Source organism: Aplidium turbinatum, chromosome 4, assembly GCF_918807975.1.
Source record: "Aplidium turbinatum chromosome 4, kaAplTurb1.1, whole genome shotgun sequence".
NCBI classification, from domain to species: domain Eukaryota; kingdom Metazoa; phylum Chordata; class Ascidiacea; order Aplousobranchia; family Polyclinidae; genus Aplidium; species Aplidium turbinatum.
The window spans coordinates 1557532-1568957 of record NC_137475.1 but is presented as its reverse complement, the minus strand read 5'-3'; the positions used below and the strand labels follow the sequence as shown (position 1 = coordinate 1568957).

Genomic DNA, 11426 nt, shown 5'->3' with positions numbered 1-11426 from the left:
TGTAACAAAGGAAGCCAGAGTGGTCTGGTGGTACCAGTCTGTACCCAGATTTGCAACTATATTTGCAAACAGATCCTAGCTTCACATTTTTTGAACAAGTCCATGTAGCCTCCTTAACTTTTGGGGGTTCCGAGCAAAGTAAGACTGAAAATACAGCATAGTCTATGTGATAACCACAAGAAACCATTTCTGCAGTATCACTACGCCATCTCTGGAATTATTCACAACAACAATTCACAAGCTAATTTTAAAATTCGTACGCATACAACCATTGATAACAACAAACTTCTCCATTTAGCATCACCACAGTCAAAATACTCAATTGTAGATGCATCAGTGACAAAAACATTGCTCTGACGTCATTAATTGTTGTGGACGCCTGCTAGTTTGGACCACCAAGCTAGTAATGATCAATGCCATAAATTTAACAGACCTCTACAATAAGGAATTCTGGACGACCACTCCACTGCTCCACAAGCAAAGGAAGGTTTTTTGCATTGTATGGAAGATTCGCCCATTCTAACGTGGTATGGTGGACACGTGAAACTACGCAGTTAATATTTGATGAATATATTACACAATAATACAAAAATTAAAGTTGTTAGACAAGTGAAATATTTAGGAAACTGATTGATGATACCATGTGTGATAACGCTGACATTAAAAGGCAATTGCAATATCTTTATTTTGCTGCCAATCAGCTTAGGTCCAAGTTTTAAAATGGCTCTACCGAAGTTAAAAACGTAATGTACCATTCATACTGTTTGCCAATGTATGGTTCTCAGCTATGGTGTAATTCTAAAACTTCTGCATTAAATCGCATACGAGTTGCTTACAACGACTTGTACAGAATTATTCACAATTTGTCGAGATGCGACACTGACAGTGCTAGAGTGTATAAAGTACAGAACGACGTTTTAACTTTTGATGCTCTATTTAAAAAAAAATGGTATACATTTCTAGAACGTTGCAAAAGATCAATTAATCCACTTTTGCGCAATGTATGTCTTCTGATTACTATTTTAATTCTACATTTTGTATTCACTACAACAGTATTTTGTATGTTGTTTGATGTAGCCTGCTTGGTGTTGTGTTGGTCTGATATTTGTGTGATGACTGTTAAAAACTTGAATTCTATATGGACTTTGTGTCTGATTGCAAATAAATAACACAAATAAAATACAAGTCTCAAGCAGTGAGATGGATAGTATGTGTAAAAGAACATCACTTTAAAGCAGAAATTATGAAGACCAATGCATATGCCTCCAGCAATAAGAATTATCACGTGACAAGTCAAGGTCATGTTATACTTGGAAACAACAAAATGGTTTGATCTGATGTTTCAAAGCTGTTTAAAAGTATTTGTGAAACAAAAGAGGCTCCCAGGTTCTGGCGTGCACTAATGGCCACCCTTGAATTATTATAGTACTATATAGTGGTGGCCTAGCCTGAACTAAAGTTAGTCCGCCCGGTTAGCTAAGTTTGTTAGAGCGTGACTTCGTGAAAAAAGAAGCTGCAAGATCAAGCGACGCTGGTTCGACTCTTGGGATGTGCGCTTGAGCAACGCATTCTAAAGACTGCTCTCCATCCAGCGGCACCTAATGGATGGAATAATTCTCCGGCAACAACACTTCAACAATCGGAAAACTTCACTCTTTCAATCTCGGTAACCGGCCCTGCGTCAAGAGCCTCTACATTCTACAAGTATGCGAAACTAAAAGGAATAACCAATTAAGGCTTTGTCAGTTCGAAGATAAAGATTTAAAACCGAAACCGGTGTCTACCACTTAACAAGAGCGGTGACCATCCCTCACCTAAGGCGGTGGCTTACCCTGAACGAACTATAATGGTTGCCATTTATGAATTAGATACTGGTCACCCCTAACTTAAGATGGTGGCTATTAATAACTATAAAGTGTTTGTCATCTCTGAACTAGGGTGTTGATTTTCCATAAATCAATTTGAATTTTATTATTCCCACGTTACAAGTAATTTACCTGCACTCGCTACCCACTTCAAATCCATTGGTACATGACATCACGAAAAGATTATCGTGAAGTATATCGGGACACGAAGTCACGTCACATGTTTGTTTGGTGGTTTCCCTTTGTGATGATGTGCCTGTGAAACAAGCTTTTGTATTTACTAAAATTCAAGTTCAAGAAATGACAAACTCGTTCGAACATCAGTTAAAGATCTTGATGGATAAGTTTGACCTCACCTGCTGTGAGGATCTGAAGAACCAAGGAATAGTAAACAACGTACAACGGAGCCATGATTCAATTCAATTCAGTTTATTTTCATTTCTGACCATCACAACGAAAAACAATATTTTCCAAACAGAGCAGAGGTCTAGAAAAAGGTAGAAGCGACAAAACGCAAACGTTATAACATGCATGACACCAAAGCAGGACAATCAGTTTAAAATATAGCACGGTCGCAACACTTTAACACCTTAATGACTGAAACCAGTTTTGCAACAATTTGTTCCCAATTTTTAATCTAACAAACCGAACAAACCAGGAATAATATTTCGTCAGCGAAGTCAAATATTACGATTTCTATGTAGCCTATCTGTGTTCAGTTATATGTTTACTTCTGACCATCAAAGTGAAAGCAATTCGTGCCCACAAAGCAGAGATCTAATAAAAAGGTAAAAACAACAAAACGTGAAAGTTGAGACGTGTTTGTGACTGAATTAATATTCTGAGTAGGCTACAAAGATTTTGCATGGTCTTAACAAATTCAGATCAATGTTCAAAAGAAATAAAAATGTGGCTGCTTTTAAAAAACGTAAGAAAAAATAAACTATACCACTTTTTGCGTAGTGTTGATAAAATATTTCAAAGAGCACAAAACTCGACAATACGGTAGTTGTATGCATTAGTAAGCTAAAAGCAAAACAAGAAGTTGGTCTTATATGTTTCTTCAGCCCACCCAAGATCGCCTCTCAATCATTGTTTAGATAGCATTGGAGCATTAGTTAAAGTCGATAACCGACTTTCTAATATCAGCGAAGGCGGTTATGCTAGCTGACGAAACGTTGGAGATAAAGTTTTATTCTATCGTACCCAGACTTTTGGGCGGCCGGTCGATTGGTCGACATACATTTGGTCGACAGTCATTTGGTCGACAGACATTTTGTCGACAGTCATTTGGTCGACAGTCAGTTGGTCGACAGGACGTTTGGTCGACAGACATTTGGTCGACAGACATTTGGTCGACAAGACATTTGGTCGACAAGACATTTGGTCGACAGTCATTTGGTCGACAGACATTTGGTCGACAGACATTTGGTCGACAGTCATTTGGTCGACAGCACGTTTGGTCGACAGCCATTTGGTCGACAGACATTTGGTCGACAGTCATTTGGTCGACAGTCATTTGGTCGACAGGACGTTTGGTCGACAGACATTTGGTCGACAGACATTTGGTCGACAAGACATTTGGTCGACAAGAGATTTGGTCGACAAGACATTTGGTCGAAAGACATTTGGTCGACAAGAAATTTGGTCGACAGGACATTTGGATTATAGTTAGGGTTAGGTTAGGGTTAGAGTTAGGGTTAGGTTAGGGTTAGGTTGGGGTTAGGGTTAGTTAACCTTAACCCTAAAATGAATCGTTCTGTCGACCAAATGTCTTGTCGACCAAATGTCCTGTCGACCAAATGTCTGTCTACCAAACGTCTTGTCGACCAAATGTCTGTCGACCAAACGTCCTGTCGACCAAATGTCTGTCGACCAAATGACTGTCGACCAAATGTCGGTCGACCAATAGACCTTTTGCATAACAAACCAACAGAGCGTGACGTTGGAGTCGTGAACGACTAGCCGCTGTTTGTAATGCTGTGCGATAGAGTTAGTGGTGTAGTTTGCAAGCGAATAAATTGTTTAACGTTTGCTTGAGCTGTTGTTTTGTGGTCTTTACAGGCGTGTATCAGTGTATCAGTATAATTTTCCAGAAAATAAAACTCTTTTAAGTTGTAAACTTAGGCTACAGAAGTGTTAACCTTCGACCAGTTCTTTGCTGTATTGGAAGCGATCTTGCCCGGCAAAGATAGGAAGAATTTCCTGTATTATACAGCTTCAAAAGCTAAGCATGCAAATCAAAATGTTGATGTAGAACTTGATGACGATGCTACTTTCAAAATACCTCAAAATGATACAGGAGCACTGCATCTTGGCTACATAGACTAGCGGTGGAAGATGAATTTTTCTTGGTGTTGATAAAGCTTCGCCTGGGTTTGTTTTATACAGACTTATGCACAAGGTTTGGTATTAGTTCTGCATTCGTACTGTACACCGTATTTTTTATTCATGAATGCATCTCATGTATTTAAGGTTGATTAGTTTGAACATATTCCGTCATCGTGATGTTATCATAGCAGCCATGAAGCCAGACTTCAAAAAGGACTACTCAAGCACCATGATCATCATCGACTGCACTGAAGTCCGTCTCGAATCCTCACTTCATCGTCAGTCGCAAACGTAGGCTACTCGAACTATAAAAGTACGAACATTGCAAAGGCATTAGATTAGTGGGAGTTGATCCAAGAAATGGGGCTATTATGTTTGTATCTCAGTTGTACACTGGTAATGTAAGTGACAAAGAAATATGTCAGAGGAGCGGATTTTTTCACCTTTTGAAGCAGAAAATAGCTACTAATGAACTGCACTGCAATGATGCTGTTATGGCCGAAAAAGGGTTTCTTATAGAAAAAGATTTAGCCTACATGGTATTGGTCTACATTTGAATATTTTACCGTTCCTAGGTAGGCCTCAAATGAGTGAAGACGAAGTGTTGAATACACGAAGTATTGCACGCCATCGCATTCATGTAGAGAGTGGGCCATAAAAAAATTCGTCAATTTCACATCTTCGACAGGAAAATACCAGTGACTATGCTTGGCATCACCAATGAAGTGTGGTTGGTTTGTTGCATGTGTTATGCAGAATGAAAATAAAATGTTGCAAGACAAGGTACCACTAACGTGATCCATAATTCCCGGTCAAAATGCACACGCTCCACAATGGCCGTCCTAAATTGCCTTTCCTAGTCTGTTAGCCAACACTATGATTAAAACGAACAAGAACTGAAGTGTACCGATAACCTACAGCAATTCATAAACACAAAAATTTACTTTCACCTGCCAGCGACCTCATGCTTGCTTGCAATAACAAGAAACGCCTTCATAAACCGTAGAAAACAAGCGATTCTTAACTCTCGGACACCGCGTAACTCAAACGTCACGCTCTGGTGATTTTGAATGTGCAAAAGGTCTATTGTCCGGGTACCGACTTTTGCACGGTGATAAAAGATTCAAAAATAAACAGACAAGAAGCCAATTTTTGTGTCCACTTTCAAGTAAGCCTTGCCAAAAACACAGACACCTGCTCTCAATAAGCGTTGTATCGACGTCTTTTCAAACATCAAGTGCATGGTCTCATCACTGAGTCGTACACTCAATCGAAACAAAGCTGATTGTTGTCAATATCTTGTAAAAGCTCCAACAATCGCTTGCATAGGCGCACCCTGGAGGATTGGAGCTGTAGGCTACCTCTTGCTGCACGTTTAATTTTTTCTTTCTTGCTTGTGCTTCCCTTGCAAGTAAAGTCCAAATTTTACTAAACTTTTATTTTTCACCAACCCTAAACGGACATGTACCTCTCACCACTGCTCACAAGGGCGCAAGTTGCACTTTAGCAATGTTCACAATTCACTACAACTCAATACATATCACTCACAAATTGATTGTTGCTTTACAATGGCCTATTACTTACTTTATAGCTTTGCAGATAGCGATATTAGTTTTCAGTAAATATAAAGAGTTTTGCTTATGAATAATAAATACCGAGATCATGAATTATGTCCAAGGTCCAAGATTTATTGATTTTGGAAATCTTTACTTTCGAACCTTCTTTGAGAACTTCTTCCTGACAGTTTTGCATTCTTATACAGGTTTTGAACCATTGACACCATAGCCGTACGAGCCAGGGGGGCAGCTGCCCCCCTGTTGTTTTAAAACGTTGCGAATTCGGGCAAAATCTTGCAATTATTAGGGCAAAAATTGCTATATGAAAAGCTTCAAAATTGCATGATTTAAGAAAAACTACAAATTAATATCTTTTACCTATCAAACTAAGTACAGTACAGCCTCTTATTTGCACAAGAAATATGCCGCAAAATTTTCATTTGGCACACCCGTATTGATGTATTGTATGGTGATCAAACTGTAGTACGAAATGCATTTAACCAACTGCATCATGCCAATTTGGGCAGCCACCAAAATATGTCTCTAATACTTTTATGAATCTGCCCAAATCAAAACACAAAATTTGCTATAGGCTATTGCTAATTTTATTAATTTTCACAAATGCATCGTGTTGATTTGGGCAGCTGAAAACATGACATTATCTGACTAATCTGTTTATGCAACTGCCCAAATTAGCGTGAGGCAGTTTCCCCAAAATGAACAAATTCATTAATTTTTCCCATTTACATAACTGTATCGTTTAGATTTGGGCAACAAAAAAATATGAAATTATCTGATCAATAGTCCATTTATAAAACTGCCCAAATTGGCATGATGCCTCGGCATCAAAATTTACAAAGTCTTTAATTTTTTTCATAGGCCTAATATCTATAAATGCATCATCTTGATTTGGGCAACTACAAAATATGAATTTACATAAATCTGGTGAATACTTTTATAAAACAATTCGGGTGGAGAGGTTACAGTACTTTTTCAAACTTAAACGGACATAGCTAAGCAACACCACAACATTTAACGAAAAAATGTTATACTGTACCTGTTAAATGTAATGTTAATGTTGTGGTGTTGCTCAGCTTTGTTTGGTTACTTTTATAAAACTATCCAAATTAAAATGATGCAGTTGCGCCCCAAAATAAAAAATAAATATTTAGTTTGTATATGCAACTATGTCATGTTAATTTCACCAACATTTAAAATGCTACTGCTGAAGTATATAATACTCCTAAATGTTACTCCTACCTACCATGTCAAAGTGCAGAAGCATCGAGCAATGCACAAGCAAGGTATATTCAAAGATGAATTCAGTTGTTCTATCTTGATTACTTGGGTAAGAAATTCTAGCTATAGCTGGTGATCTTGTTATGTTAGTTTTTCACCGTTATCATGCACCGCATAGGCTACATTATATTTGGGCAATTTCTATAAAAGCGTGCAGATTTGGGCAAATTTACGTTCTGCCCCCCCAAAATGGTTTGGTCTCGTACGGCTATGATTGACACACAGGGCTAGTCACTGAGATTGACAGATTGAAGTTTTTAATTGTTAAATTTTTGTGAATTATTCCATTCACTAGGTGCCGCTCAATGGAGAGCAGACCGGAAATGCATTGCTCAAGCGCACACCTCAAGAGCCGAACCAGCGCCGCTTGATCTTGAAATTCTTATCTTACAGTTTAAATCTTCTTTCCCATTTTGCACAGTTGTTGATGATGTGACTTAGGGGCATGGGGGGCATGTGCTCCCCCAATCCCCCAATCATTTTGACGTTACAGTAAAAAAAATTATCATTTTTCAAGGAAAAATTTATAAGGTTAAAAATTTTCATAAGGGCGGTTTGAAATGTTTATGAATTATGGAAACTTTTCTGTTTGAAAACTCGATTGCAAGACAAGAAATAGCAGTAACATCCCAAGAATACGTCATTAGTTCATTACTAAAGTTGATTGTGACCATTCAAGTATTTACAAACGTACTTATGACATCATTATCGTCTTTTGGTCGCAGATCGTTTTTCATCTTTTAGTTGTCAGTTGTCAACCGTATCCATTGAAAGAAATAATCTGAATTCTTTAACGTTTCATTGCCATGATGGTTTTCTTATATGAGTTATCATCTTCATTTTTATCACTCATAAACGCAAATTATTAAATCTAATCATCATCATCGAGGTTAAGAAAGATAAGTTTGTATTCTAATATCAGCAATTACCAATAGCCAACAATGCTTTTGTGACGGAATGTAAAAAAATGTTTAGCTGGTATCAAAATTTTGTGCCTACTTTAGTCTGCATGAAGCAAAACTAGACTACGACCAACCCAGGCAACCCACTGTTTGAATAACTGATCTACTTTTCAATGGTGGCTGTGGTAATTTTTAGTAGGCTTTTATTTTCACGTACATTAGGACTCATCGCTTTAATGTTAATTTAACATAACTAACTTGAAACCTCAAAGAGATCTGACTTTGATGAGTCACCTATTGCTTTATATTAAAAAAGTTTTTAACACAAATTTTTGTTTCATATCACCGGAAAAATCTCTGTCTTTCATCTCGAAGTCGTAGCAGTTTGGTTGCGATGCGTTGGAAAAATAATGAAATGCAAAAGATGTTACAACACGAAAAGAATCATAAAGTGCAAATTGAGCGAGCTTGCATATAAAGTGCTTGGTCAAGATATGTGAACTATAGTTTCTCGTGGGAGTGTTTCAAGCAAAATATTTCAAAATATATTTCAATATTTCAAAGTTTTCTAAATTTTTAATGAATAAAAATTTTAATGCATAATTCCTCTGTATTGATTTGTCGAGTTATACTTCTTAAACAAAATAGCGGCTGCATAGCCGAGCAGTCAGGGCCCTGGAACGACGTTTGAAAGGGCGCCTGTGCGACACTGCTCAAGAGCATGCGGCTGTGTCTTTGGCAGGATACTAAAAGGCATGCCTGAAGGTGGACACGAAGATTGGCTTCCTTGCCTTCCCGTCCACTTTATCGAAATCTTCAACTACCGGGTGTAAGCCTGGATACGACAAATGTAGAGTGAAATTGAACAATTCTCCATTTGCAAAGTGTGAACAATATGCGATCGCAATGCAAATAGTAGTAACAACTTCCAGAAAACATTACTAAAAGGAAACACAGCTATTTTCAAACGGGAACGCTTTCTACAAACATAACAAACTGATAGCAAAAATCAAATTAACCCTATATGGACAAATTTATCGTTTAGTTGAAAAAAAAAATTTTTTTCTATTTTTTGAAAACATTTTAGTCCAGTCAAAACATGTTGTATTTTAATTTTTTTTTTTTTCGAGTACTTTAATTTTTTTTCAAACGTAGCAGATCTGTTACGTCAGGCACATTCGCACTACCTACAGAATTTTGAAACGTAGCAGAACTGTAACGTCAGGCGCTCTAGCAACAAAAGCACACAACAAACAGTAACAAGCAACTAGTTTATTTTTACTCAAACAGCACAAAATTGTTCATTTTTGATGGAATTTCAAAACAGTGTTTCGTTTTGTCTATGCAAAGGTGTTCTTCACACTTCTAACAAAAGTATAGGCAGCTTGTCCAGCCAGACATTTTGCATAATCCCCTTTCTTTGTAAATATATATGCAAACTTCTTAGCTGTTTTTTCGAGACGTTTGGAAGGGTCTAACTGGACCAAATACAAATAGGACTGCTCCACAATAGCTTCATCATATAACAGTTTGATATAATTGGCTGGTGATGAAATGTGGGTCAGCTTGTTCACGCACAGTGGTCATCGAAGGGGTGTTTCTCATGGAAGGACTTTTTCTTACACAGCTCCAAATTGAACAGGGTGGTTTGGTTGTCCTTGTTGGTGGATTGATGGATTCAATTATGCCTTCATCTAAAAATAACAAGTTGTAAAAGAGTAAAAATACTACAAAGCTGCAGTATTTGACATAGTAAATGACAAGAATCACTATTATTTTCCATTTATGAATTTGACATACATATGCAATTATGCATTGTACAAACATTACCTATTGTGGGACTGAGAAATAAGTGAGACATTCTCAAACAAATACAAAACTCAATGTGGCTCAAGAGAGCATGGTGGAGAGTCCTTTTTACCATCAGAGTATATATCGAACACATCAGTTTGATAGTAGAGAGGTATGATTTATATTTTTAGTTGTCGTCGCCGTGTGGGCCTCTGGTTATCATTGTAACATGGAATGGATTTTTTTGCAGTACATGTAAGTTTCTTTTATGACAAAGTCCACTAAAGCTGAGTTAATGCTTGGTTATATGGAAGGCCAGCCATTATACGTGTTCACTGATAGTTTTTATTTGTATAAAACTTACCTGAATCACTAAAGCTGTCATCTGGCACATCAACAAAGGTAGAAGGGTCCACTACTGAAATATTCTTAGTGTCAGACTCCAAAATATCAAAACATTCATCTTCTCTTTTTCCACCAACTAGTCTTGTATACCGATTTTTTCCATAAAAAGATCATGCATTCATTTTGCACCTATGAAAATAAAACTTTATTGATTACAAATCTAACAAAACAAAAGTTTTGAGGTCAAAAAAACAGTTGCATGATGGACGAAGTCAACAGATTTGTTACGTTTGAACTTAGGATGACTGTAGCATATATAAACATCATTTATGAAATATTTTGTTATCAACTACTCCAACAGTCTTATTTTCAAATAAAACAAAAAATCCAACGCACCTGGGTGTTCTGCAAATCCAAAACTTTACGAGAGAACATCTAGGCTAAGCTGCTGTTGCTATGAACCTGACTCAAAGAACTTTGTGTTCGAAAAAATCAGTGAAGCGAGACCGCAGTGTTTCCAAAATGAAATAGCACTATAGTCAGATGCCACCACAGTCTCTATATTACTAGTCTGGAAGGCTAACGAAAAAGGCAGTTGTCGTCGCTCGTGAAACAGCGCTCCTAGTGGTGCGTCAGAATATTATGAAAGCAAAGCACCAAAGGTATGCAAATACAGGCATATTGTCTACTATCAATGGTGAAATTGTGCAAGATATTGTGGTTGCAGACTTGTTTTTAACTATTGTAGAATGTTTAGGATGTTAGTTACAGTATTTATCTAGTAAAATTCGTTTGTTTTACTTTTCTTAGGCTTAGGTTAGCATGAACATAAGTAGTTAAAAGATGATGTTAGATTTCAAATTATAAAAGAATTGAATTTTGACTTCTTCAGCAGAAGACCAAAACATAGGTTGTTGAAAGGCTGGTTAGTTGCTAAACTTTTCTGCCAGAAATATTAGGCACTGGTTAGTTTAAAGGAAGGCACTTGTTGCCAATGGAAATTGACCTAGACTCAAGATTAAACAGTACTTTTGTCTATTCAAAGTTTATAAATGTATATGTACAGGCATTTATTCTGAAGAGTTTTTAAAAGATATTGATAACCGGTACATTATGTAAATCTAGATAAAGCTATATCAGACTTGTGCAAATTATGATGCATTGGTCAAATCTATACCTGTCACAATCAACAATTTTGCTGTTCATTAAGAATATGTGAATTACAGTACAGTAAAAAAATTGCCCATTCTTGTGGCTAGTTTTCTAGGTTAGGCCCTATAAGTTCATTCTAACTTGCCATTGAATATTTATTGCTGTCAGTTTACTACAGATTGCAG

At 37.0% G+C, this 11426-nt stretch overlaps 2 long non-coding RNA genes across 2 annotated transcripts; both read right to left on the bottom strand.

Moving 5' to 3' along the window:
* Nucleotides 1–24: 24 nt before the first annotated feature.
* Nucleotides 25–2099, bottom strand: LOC145768498 (uncharacterized). The gene is made up of 3 exons (XR_014288946.1): nucleotides 1998–2099; nucleotides 434–546; nucleotides 25–144 (listed from the first exon to the last, which is right to left on the bottom strand). It is a non-coding gene; the product is annotated as an uncharacterized LOC145768498 (long non-coding RNA).
* A 7212-nt stretch (nucleotides 2100–9311) lies between these two features.
* Nucleotides 9312–10544, bottom strand: LOC145768160 (uncharacterized). The gene is made up of 3 exons (XR_014288916.1): nucleotides 10486–10544; nucleotides 10109–10278; nucleotides 9312–9647 (listed from the first exon to the last, which is right to left on the bottom strand). It is a non-coding gene; the product is annotated as an uncharacterized LOC145768160 (long non-coding RNA).
* Nucleotides 10545–11426: the final 882 nt, after the last annotated feature.